The sequence below is a fragment of the Diplotaxodon limnothrissa genome, linkage group LG23 (genome assembly GCF_057381915.1).
Source record: "Diplotaxodon limnothrissa isolate DT_005_m linkage group LG23, D_limnothrissa_male_GT1.1, whole genome shotgun sequence".
Lineage (NCBI taxonomy): Eukaryota > Metazoa > Chordata > Actinopteri > Cichliformes > Cichlidae > Diplotaxodon > Diplotaxodon limnothrissa.
The window spans coordinates 7115976-7127005 of NC_140617.1; the positions used below are offsets into that span (position 1 = coordinate 7115976).

At 41.8% G+C, this 11030-nt stretch overlaps 1 pseudogene across 1 annotated transcript; it reads left to right on the forward strand.

Annotated features, from left to right (window-relative positions):
- Nucleotides 1–1815: 1815 nt before the first annotated feature.
- Nucleotides 1816–4459, forward strand: LOC146607441 (flavin-containing monooxygenase 5-like; annotated as a pseudogene). The gene is made up of 8 exons (XR_014905148.1): nucleotides 1816–1987; nucleotides 2152–2318; nucleotides 2500–2642; nucleotides 2893–3090; nucleotides 3308–3455; nucleotides 3541–3748; nucleotides 3841–3913; nucleotides 4017–4459. The product of XR_014905148.1 is annotated as a flavin-containing monooxygenase 5-like (transcript).
- Nucleotides 4460–11030: the final 6571 nt, after the last annotated feature.

Genomic DNA, 11030 nt, shown 5'->3' on the forward strand with positions numbered 1-11030 from the left:
CTTGCACTGGAACTGTTTGCATCCATCCGGAAGGGGCTCAGAGTAGAGCCGCTGCTCCTCCAAATCAAAAGGAGCCTGTTGAGGTGGTTTAAGCATCTGACAAGGATGCCTCCTGGGCGCCTCCTGGGTGAGGTGTTTCGGGCATGTCCAACTGGGAAGCAGACCCAGGACACGCTGGAGAGATTATATCTCTTGGCTGGCCTGGGGACACCTTGGCGTTTCCCTGGAGAAGTTGGAGGAGGTGGCCATGTGTTCTGCCTGCTTGCCTACCTGCTTAGTTCCATGTGTATTCCCAGTTTAGTTAGTTTTATATATCTGGTGTTCAGCAATAAAGCTGCCTTTTGAGTTCTTTTGAGTTGGTCTTATCACCTGACTAAATGTTGACTCCCAAGAGTATTTTGTGAAGACATGTTGCCTTGCAACATTAAATTACCTGGGAACGTGAAATCCAAAGCCAGAGTGGACTATAGCTATGGCCAAAACAAAGCAGCAATGACATTGGTGGTCTGTGGAGGTTTAAGGTGGGTTAGACAACATACAGATCGGACTTTGCTTTGCTCTGACAGATGAGATTTGTTTTTCTCTATTCATGGCTTTCTCTGCAGGAGAATCCAGAGCCAGACAGGGCCAGTATTTACTTTTCTGTCATAATCAACTCTTCCAAGGAGATGATGTGTTTCAGTGATTTTCCCATCCCTGCGCACTTCTCAAACTACATGCACAACTCCCTCATCGTGGACTACTTTGGACCACTTCCAGCTCACCAAGCACATACTCTTTTTTTTTTTTTTTTTTTTTTTTTTTTCTAAATGACATCAGAAACAGCAGTATGCGACATTACGTGATGGCAGAGCTTCAGTTCATCCTTTGTCATTTTTTTTTTTTTTTTTTTTTTTTTTAATAAATAGGACAGGGGGAATGAATGAGAGAAAGAGGGGGAGAGAAAGAAAGAAAACCAAAGGGGAGAAGAGACGGTGAGAAGGGGGGGGAAGAGAGAGAAAAAAAAAAAGAACTCCTGGGTCACCTGTATGGAGAAAAAAAAAAAAAAAAACAAACAAACAGAGGAGACAGCAAACAACAAAGAGCAACATAATAATAGAGAAAACAAAGCACCATCACAATAAACTAGCTAGTCATAGATATCAATATTTACTAAATAATAAACGATATTGTGCAGCACGCAAGATAGACAGCGCACAGTGTGCTTTGAGGTAGCAGCCAAGAAAGCTTTAGTCCGCGTCTGTGAATACCCATGTGTGCATACCTGTGTGGATCAGCATACTTGCATTCCAAAGGTTTCTCCATGTAATGATCTGCTAGGGAGTGTGGGGGGGCCACAGCCCCGTCCTCCAGGGTGTGAAGCGGGTATGGAGGAGATCAAAACTCCAGACATCCAGAGGCCCCCAGAACACAAGAGACCATGGAAGACCAACAGAGGGGCAGCCGCGCCACTGTTCCAGTAAGAGCTGAGGAGAGTCCCAGATGAGGGCTCGCCCAGCAGCCGCGGAGCAGAAGTCAGGGGGAGTTGCAGTGACGCGCCCGTGAGCTCCGCCGGCCCCCAGCTGTGCCTGAGTGACCGAGCCCCAGGCCGAGAGGCCAGGGGCACCCCACCTCCAAAGGGGCCCGAGCGAGCCCCAGGCCCCAGGCCCTGACAAGCGGCCGCCAAGGAGTGAGCCGGTGTGTACCCGGACGCCCACCCCCAGACACAAAGAACCACCAACACACCGACACCTGAGGGAGTCCGCCACCGGCAGGGGAAGTGGTGGTGGGATGAGATTTGTTTTTCTCTATTCATGGCTTTCTCTGCAGGAGAATCCAGAGCCAGACAGGGCCAGTATTTACTTTTCTGTCATAATCAACTCTTCCAAGGAGATGATGTGTTTCAGTGATTTTCCCATCCCTGCGCACTTCTCAAACTACATGCACAACTCCCTCATCGTGGACTACTTTGGACCACTTCCAGCTCACCAAGCACATACTCTTTAACGTAAGGATGTTTTGCTATTTTTCTGTATTCTGTTGGCAAAACTTAACGTATCACCAAGTTTTCAAAGAAAAAAGCTTTTTTAGTACTTTTTTAGTACTGATATATATAAATGGGGCATACCCACACTCTTATCAAAAACCTGCGTCTGTCTTTCTGTTGTCCAGACCAAAGTCTTGCAGGTGAAGCAGAAATCAGATTTTTCTCATTCAGGCGAGTGGGTTGTTGAAACAGAGAACAAGGATGGCAAGAAAGAGAAACACAGTTTTTGAAGCTGTAATGATCTGTATTGGACGCCACTGCTACCTCAACATGCCTCTTCATGACTTTCCAGGTAACACATGTCTGCGGGCTAGCAATAAACTACATGTAGATTTTATGTAGCCTTATAGAGTTTGGCTGTAGCAATAGAAAGAGGAAGTAATAATATTTAATAACAGTGTTTGACATTCTTTAACCATGTCTGTCGTGGAAACAGAAAGGGAGATTGTGTCTTGTTGTTTTATTTTCTTCAGGCATTGAAACTTTCCAGGGGAAGTATTTCCACAGCAGAGACTACAGGACTCCTGAGGAGTGGAGGAATAAAAAGGTCGTGGTGATTGGAATTGGAAACTCTGGAGCAGAAATAGGAGTGGAACTGAGTAGAGTCACCAAGCAGGTTGGACTGAGATGAACTGATTCCTCATTTAACATTTTTTTAAAATAATAAAAATTTACCCCAAAATTCATTCAGTTAAATTCAGTTCTGTCATTTTTGGACCTGAATCCATACCACCAAAACATACACCTTATACATGAATTATTAACCTATCAGTAGTTCAGACGCTATCAATATGATGAGAATTACATTTTTAAAAAAATATACCAAGAACCAGAGCAATGGCTGACAATGATTAATTTCATCCTAGGTTTACCTGAGCACTCGAAGGGGAGCCTGGATTCTGAACAGACTTGGGGATAACAGGATTCCCATTGACTTGTATTTTAACCGAGTGTTCGACTTTCTAAGGAAAACTGTTCCCTTTGTTTTTTTTCTGTAGTCTGGGAGAGAGACGACTAAACAAAATATTTGATCATGCTCTGTACAATCTAAAGCCAAAGCACAGGTATTGTGTTAATATCTACAACTGCACTAATGCAGTAGGCAGACTCCCTTGAATCTTGTGTTGGGCAAATCTTTATTACTATTTTGATGACTTTATTGCATTTCTTCCTATCAGATATTTTGGACAAAAACTTGGCTTCATGATTGCATGACTGGAAAGCCAGTAAATTCATTTTTTTCATCATATCAGTAGGGCAACGTTTAACTTTCCATTTCAGGCTGTTTAGCCAATATCCAACATTAAATGATGAGCTTCCCAACCGCATCCTCTCTGGAACAGTTCAGGTGAAACCCAACATCCGCAGATTTCAAGGTTCCAGTGTGGAGTTTGATGATGGCAGTGTAGTGGAAGATGTTGACTTGGTGGTAGGTCTGGAATTACATACTTTTCTTCACCTTCATAGAGATCAGTGAAATTGACTTTTGACTAACATGGACCGCTGTCTTTCAGGTGTTTGCTACAGGATACCAGTTTTCCTTTCCATTCCTGGCTTCACAGGTGGTCTCTGTGTCTAACAACAAAGCATCTCTGTACAAATATGTGTTTCATCCTGAGCTTGAACACCCCACGCTGGCTATCATTGGTCTAGTGCAGCCATTGGGATCTATTATGGCTATATCCAAGTTGCAGGCCAGGTGGGCCACACGTGTCTTTAAAGGTCAGAGTTTAATTTAAAATACTTTTCTTTTTCAACTTAGGCATTTACAGGTTTTCATTATTACTAAAGTAAACTGTTGTGTTCTTTAACAGGCTGCATAAAGCTTCCTTCTGTAGTTGTTATGCTGAAGGATATACAGTGGAAGCAGGCAGCCATGGCTCAAAGGTAATAAAGTATATTTACTTGATTTTGTGGTTGCTTAAATATATAGGATCTGTAACACGCCACTTTTTGTTCTGCACATGTTCAACCTAAATGTCATTTTCAGGTATGTCACCAGTCAGAGACACACCATCCAGGTGGACTACATCAGCTACATGGATGAAATAGCAGAGCTAGTGGGAGTTCAACCCAACATCTCAATGATGCTGCTGACTGACCCCAGGCTGGGAATGAATGTGCTCTTTGGTCCCTGCACGCCGTACCAGTATCGTCTCAGGGGGCCAGGAAAGTGGGCTGGAGCCCGCGAGGCCATCCTCACTCAGCGGGAGAGAGTGACTCAACCCCTGCAGACCAGGCAATGCGATGAGCCCAAACCCAGGAGATCATATAAGTGGCCTCTGCTTCTGTCGGCTGCTGCTTTGTCCTTCACTGTCTACGTTAAGAGGAACAACCTTCCAGCTTTCCTACAGGATCCTGATAGTTTGCTGGACAGGGTTAAAATCTACCTGCCTACACAGTAATGCAAAATGTATAACTGAACAGAAATAAAAGATCTGATTAGTCTTGTAATAGTTTAATAGTTGGTAATGCTTTTGCAAGAAATAACATGAGCGTTGGAAATGGACTAATTACTGAAATATATTAGTGAGTGGTGTAATGATTTAATTACTTCAAAGGCCAACTACAATATGTGTCACAATCTGCAGAGGCAGACTGCATGAATTGTTTATGTGAGGACCCAAAAGCAGACCACAGACAGATGGAAACTGGAATTTAACTGAAAGTGTGCTATTTATTAAGGCAGATATACCAAACAGGGAGAAACATAAATAACAAAAATTAAACACAGGATCGTCTGAACTGGAGAGACTAAGAAAATAAGACAAGAACTGGAATACTAGAAAAACCTGGGGAAACCTTGGAAACACGAGAGGAAGCATGGAAGAGCCGTGGGGGGAAAACAGACACAATACAGCAAAGGTCAGAGGAAAACTCAGACAATATATACAGACAGGAGGTGATCAGGGGAAAACATGGGGAACACAGGTGAATGAACAAGACGCCACAGTGGAAGCAAAACTAAACACACTGAACATGGACCATGAGACTGTCAAAATAAAACAGTAAAAAGGCAGACTAAAACACTTGGACTTAACAAGAGAACAGGGAATTGACAATGGGAGACGAGACGCAAACATAAATATGGAACACATACAGAGGATATGACGGGCTGGTGAGAACACACATAACAGATGGGGAAGACCTAGCATGAGACACAAAGGGAAACATGTAAACAAGAGGAGATGAAAACAGAGAGAGAGAGAAGGAGGGGTGACCCGAGAGAGAGGGAACGAGAGCGAGAAGGGGCACAAGGGTCAGGGAGAGACAGGCTGGGGAAACATGGGCAAACATTACAGACAGGGGAGGCATGAAATAAATGCAAAGAGGGGAACATGGGGACTAAATAGGGAAAACCCAGACATGAGCATCACACACACGCATATAAACGGAGACACCGAGAGAGGGGCACAGAGGACAAAGACTCAAGGGAACCTAATAAACAAGGAACTAAACTGATGATAAGTGAACTCAGAGATGTAATAGGAATGAACTCAGAACTAACCAGTTAAATCAAAATAATCATAATAATGCATAACAGATATGAAAACACAAGAAAACTCATCAAATAACCCAGAACCATGATAATATGATTGTTTCTGTATCATCTTAGCATTATTCAATTGAACGGATGCCTCGTTCAGGAGTGTCATTATGCCTTTCTGTGCCCTCTGGCTAGAGTTTCAAAAATTCTATTTAAATGACTAATTATAGTTTTTTAACATTTATTATGAATTTCATTGAGTCTGAACAGTTAAAAAATATTAAAACATTTTCATGTAAAGCAGTACTGTATACCCCTGTGTTCCTTTCTCTGGTTTACATTATTGTTTCACTTTTGTATTGAGTAATATAAAATGCTTCTCAACTCTCAGGCACCATTTTGGCCGAGAGGTTCTGTAAAGCTTGTGAGAAGAAAACAGCTCGAAGTAAGTGTAAGGTTAATATGATCATTGTAGACAATATTTTTTCTAAGTGTCCTATAATGTCAGGACTTAAAATTGTAGAATTGCATATGCTCAATTTATGCTCAGATCTAGCAAAGGAAGTAAATAAAAAACTTTTTCTAATAAGAAATGAAACAGCCTCAACATTCCCCTTAAAAGTTTGTTTTTTTGTGTTTTCAGTTCGTGCTGTTGACACTGTGTTAAAGGTTCATGCCTCCTATTCATTTGGCTTTTCTATTAATCAGGTTGTCATGAAAAGTTTGGACACTTTTTTATTTGTGTGTGTGTGTGTGTATGTGCGCGCGCGCGTGTGTGTGTGTGTGTGCGCGCGCGTGTGCGTGCATGTGCGTGTGTGACATTTAATACATGCACATGGCAAATGAGTCCGTTTTTCAGTATATTGCACACTGGAACTGATGCATAATTTACATAATGCATAATTTATCCCAAAGGAGTTTTGTGTACTCATAATATCTGTTTCTCCGCAAATCTGATCTAAAAAAGTCAGCAGATTTCTGAGGTATATAGTTACCCTATGGCATTTATTTTACTGACTTCACAGTCCATTTTGACTGGACTTTGATCTTCTCTGTTATATCAGCTCCATGAATGAGATAACAAAATTCCTGAATGAACCCAGGTTGCCACTCAGTGTTGCACAATCCCTGTATTCTATAAGAGCATTTGCAGTGTCCACCTCATCAACCTGTGCAAAGCAGACCTAAAGGTGGGTTCTGTTAGCTTGTTAAATGCTATTAGATTGTTGTTATAACAAGAAGGCATAAGGGAACAAGGGATGAGAAACGGGTGCTGTTACATGAAGTGGATGTGGGGCCTATTTTAAGGAGCTTGGAAAGAAAAGCGTCTGGACTTCTTTAAGTTGCTTGAAGGTCTTCAAGCAACTTAAAGAAGTCCAGACGCTTTTCTTTCCAAGCTCCCGATGCCCTGGATGACTGAGAACCTTCACAGACATGTGGGGCCTATGTTATTTTCTGTACCCAACATCTAGACTAAAAGTGAAACAACTAATAGCTCAGTGTTCCAACATTAGGGACAAGCAACTGCTATCACAACTAGAGATTGATGAGCTACAGCATAATTGTTACGACAAGGGGAAACCAGCATGTCAGGTCGGGGGGAGATATTATCATCCCCACCCCACCTAAGATTGAGTACCGAGCCCCAAGTACAACTTGCACATTGAAGGCGTTGAGCGCTTTACCTGAGAGATAGTATCATGGCTAAGCTGAAAACTTGGACCCTCCATGACCAATTTTGTGAAGTACCCTCTGAAGGTCTACTAGAAGATGTGAATGCAACGTCAGGGGAAACCAGGCAGAAACAAACTGATCTACAACATGTCTGTGAAGGTTCTCAGTCATCCAGGTCATCGTAGTCAAAGGAGCTTGCAAAGAAAAGCGTCTGGACTTCTTTAAGTTGCTTGAAGACGTTTCACCTCTCATCCGAGAAGCTTCTTCAGTTCTAAGGTCAAATGGTGGAGAGTCCCAGATATAAACCTAGTGGGAGTGACCCCCCACAGAGGGACAAAAGGACCCCCTGATGATCCTCTAGTCGCCTGAGCCAAGGTGGGTTTACGACACCAACTCTCTGCCATCTATAATCCAGTCTTGAGATCCCTTCCCAGTCGCCTTAACGCCCACTCACATCCTGGGCCATCTGACCTCAGGAATTCGCATGATAAGGTGGGGCCAGGTTTCACAATGAACACACCCGAAACTCTGGCTGATTGGGACCCACGCCCAGTTTCCCACCTTGGCTCAGGCGACTAGAGGATCATCAGGGGGTCCTTTTGTCCCTCTGTGGGGGGTCACTCCCACTAGGTTTATATCTGGGACTCTCCACCATTTGACCTTAGAACTGAAGAAGCTTCTCGGATGAGAGGTGAAACGTCTTCAAGCAACTTAAAGAAGTCCAGACGCTTTTCTTTGCAAGCTCCTTTGACTGATCTACAACATGAAAACAGTGATCAGCTGTGCCTTTCTGGAAAAAGAGACTAGAGGCCAAGATCAAGATAGCACACAGGGAAGCCAACTATCAGAGCTGCAGAAAAGTGTGATGAAGAAAGGGTAGTACAGCAAGGAAAGCCTAAGAAATACAGCAAGCTATCCATACCTGAGACTTGACATAACCCATAACAACAGTGCTCAGTGGCTATAGTGGATCTAAGAGCAGACCATAGCAACCTCCCTGAACAGCTCCAGTAAGCATCACAGTGGCAGACATCCAAGAAAGGGTCTCCTTAGGCTCCTTAGGCTACGGATACCAACTGGGGAATGGAGCAATTGTCAGCCCCCTAATCTAGATAGATGACATCAAGCTGTATGCCAAGGATGAACGAGACATTGATTCACTGATCCACACCACCAGGATCTACGGGATGTCATTCGGAGTCAAGAAGTGTATAGTCGGATGGTAACAAAGAGAAGGAAGGTAGTCAGAACTCTGTGTGTGTGTGTGTGTGTGTGTGTGTGTGTGTGTGTGTGTGTGTGTGTGTGTGTGTGTGTGTGTGTGTGTGTTGAGAGAGCTCATTGGTTGATTTTTTGACATGTTCAATACTTTTTCCCTGTTTCATTTCACATTGTTGCACATAATGTGTGGATTGGATGGGTTGATACTAACATATGGTGAGGATTCCATGTCAATGGCAACTTCACGCAAGTACATTTACTTAGAAAAAACGTCTTCAATAGCCAACTGCTCACATATGCACCATCCTCTTGTAACTCACCTAAATCCTCTAACACAGGGGTTTCCAACTCCAGTCCTCAAGAGCTACTGTCCTGCAGCTTTTAGATGCATCATTACTCCTACACAGCTGAATCAAATGGTCGAATTACCTCTTCAGCATGCCATCAAGTTTGGCAAAGACCTGGTAACAAGCCAATCATTTGATTCAGGCATTCCGGAGCAAGGATGCATCTAAAAGCTGCAGGACAGTAGCTCTCGGGTACTGGAGACCTCTGCTCGAGTCCATGCATGAATTGCACACACCAAGTACTTTTCTAAATTTATTACCTTTACCCCCTGGGCAGTTCTTATTACATAACTCCATATCAAGGCTGAATCATGGACTGATAATGTAGCCTAAATTAATCAGTAATGCCACCTAATGGTGCTTTGGGTATTTGCATGATGTTTTGCTTCAAAAAGCCACATGAAACTACAGTATGTTTTTCGTATTGTCCTTTGTGTCTCACTGCATCACACTGGAAGCCACATGGAAGCATGTGATTATGAATCTCCCTCTTGCAGCCAAATCAGTGACTATGATTAACTAAGATTGCTTTTTAAGGATGGCATAGTACCATTGTGTCATGCAATTGTCCGTTAAAGCAGGATAAAAACGTGAGAAAGTTAAAATAAATAAATAAATAAATAAATAAATAATAATAATAATTTGATGTTTGTAAGAGTGAAATGAGAATTATAACCCAAAAGGTAGTTTGTCACTGTGTTTATTATTCTATAAAATTCTATAAAAGTTTACAAAAGAATTTTTTTTGTCTTTTATTTTAGTTCAGTAATATATAATCGTTGTGTTTTAAAATAAACCTTTTGTTTGTTTGTTTTTATTAATAGATAGATAGATAGATAGATAGATAGATAGATAGATAGATAGATAGATAGATAGATAGATAGATAGATTGATTGATTGATTGAGTGATTGATTGAGTGATTGATTTTTTATTTTTTTTTTACTGTACATACTAAGTTATCCGCCGTTCACGAGCCGCCGCTAAACACCCCAGAAGAAGCTTCGTCCACGCGTGATTTCTTAACATTTGGGTTGCCAGATTTAGAGATAACAAGATATGGAGAAAAATACGTGAAGGAAAATTCACGTATTTGACGCTAGAGACTGCTAATTTGTTTTTGAGTGAGTTCGCCATGAACTGACGGTGTATAAATAACACTGAAATGAACTGAACTGAAATGATAACATGCTAACTTAAAAATGCAACGTCTGGCTTTACTTAGAGAAGTCCAAATGAATTTATTCTAAACCAAAAGATGCCATGCAAGTAATGAAAGCGCCACACCTTGACTTCCATGGCACTTGACTCTAGTTTCTGAAGGTAAGTGTCTGACAAATGGACAGAGAATACTAAACTGGAATTTTTTAAACATTCCAGATAGTTGTGGGGTATTTATTTATTTGTTTATTTATTTGAGTATTGAGTAAAGAATAAATACATTTAAAAAAATAGTAAGTTAAAAAATCCTTTAGCTTTTCTCCACAGATCTTCCTGTCTTGATGCATGTTCGATCATTCGGGTAAGAAAATCTAAGAAAGTTGAGTCTGTTCACCCGGATGCATGCATTCTCAGTGGGAGAAACCTTTCATTCCAAGATACTTTTTCAGTTTCTTGGTGTCTCCCACTGATTTCCAGATGAGCAGAATCAACTTTCGGGCATACCTTCTCACCTTCCTCTTTTGGGTATTCCTTTTAGAGGTCCCGACAGTGGATCATCGGTCTCTCACCTTATCCACATCCTCCTCTAGCACATTGACAAATTTGCATGTCCTCCTTCATCACATCCAAGAACCTCCTATTACTCTTTTCCCCCTGCCTGGCACCTCAGTATTCAACAATATTCAACATCCTTTGTCCAAAATGTCCTCTGCACATGCCTAAACAATCTCAGCTTCGCTATCTTTATCTCCAAATGCTCAACCTGAGCTGTCCCTCTGAGGTATTCTTTTTCTAATAATGTTCATCATGGTCACTCTACAGTGCTATAGTGTCCAAACCATACATAATGGCAGCTCTCACTACTATATTTTAAACCTTCCCTTTCACACTTGCTCCTTTTGTGTCACAAATCACCCCACTGCACTCTCTTCTTCACTGCTTTTGTGCACCATCGGGATGGATGGTTGACTCCAGGTAGATTTGGAATCATTATTCAGAATCAGAATATTTTATTAGTTCTAGATGAAATTATGTGGTCACAGTTGCTCCAAGACAATACGAATAGTAGTGACCAGGTTAAAGTACCAATATTAACATCCAAGAACCTCCTATTACTCT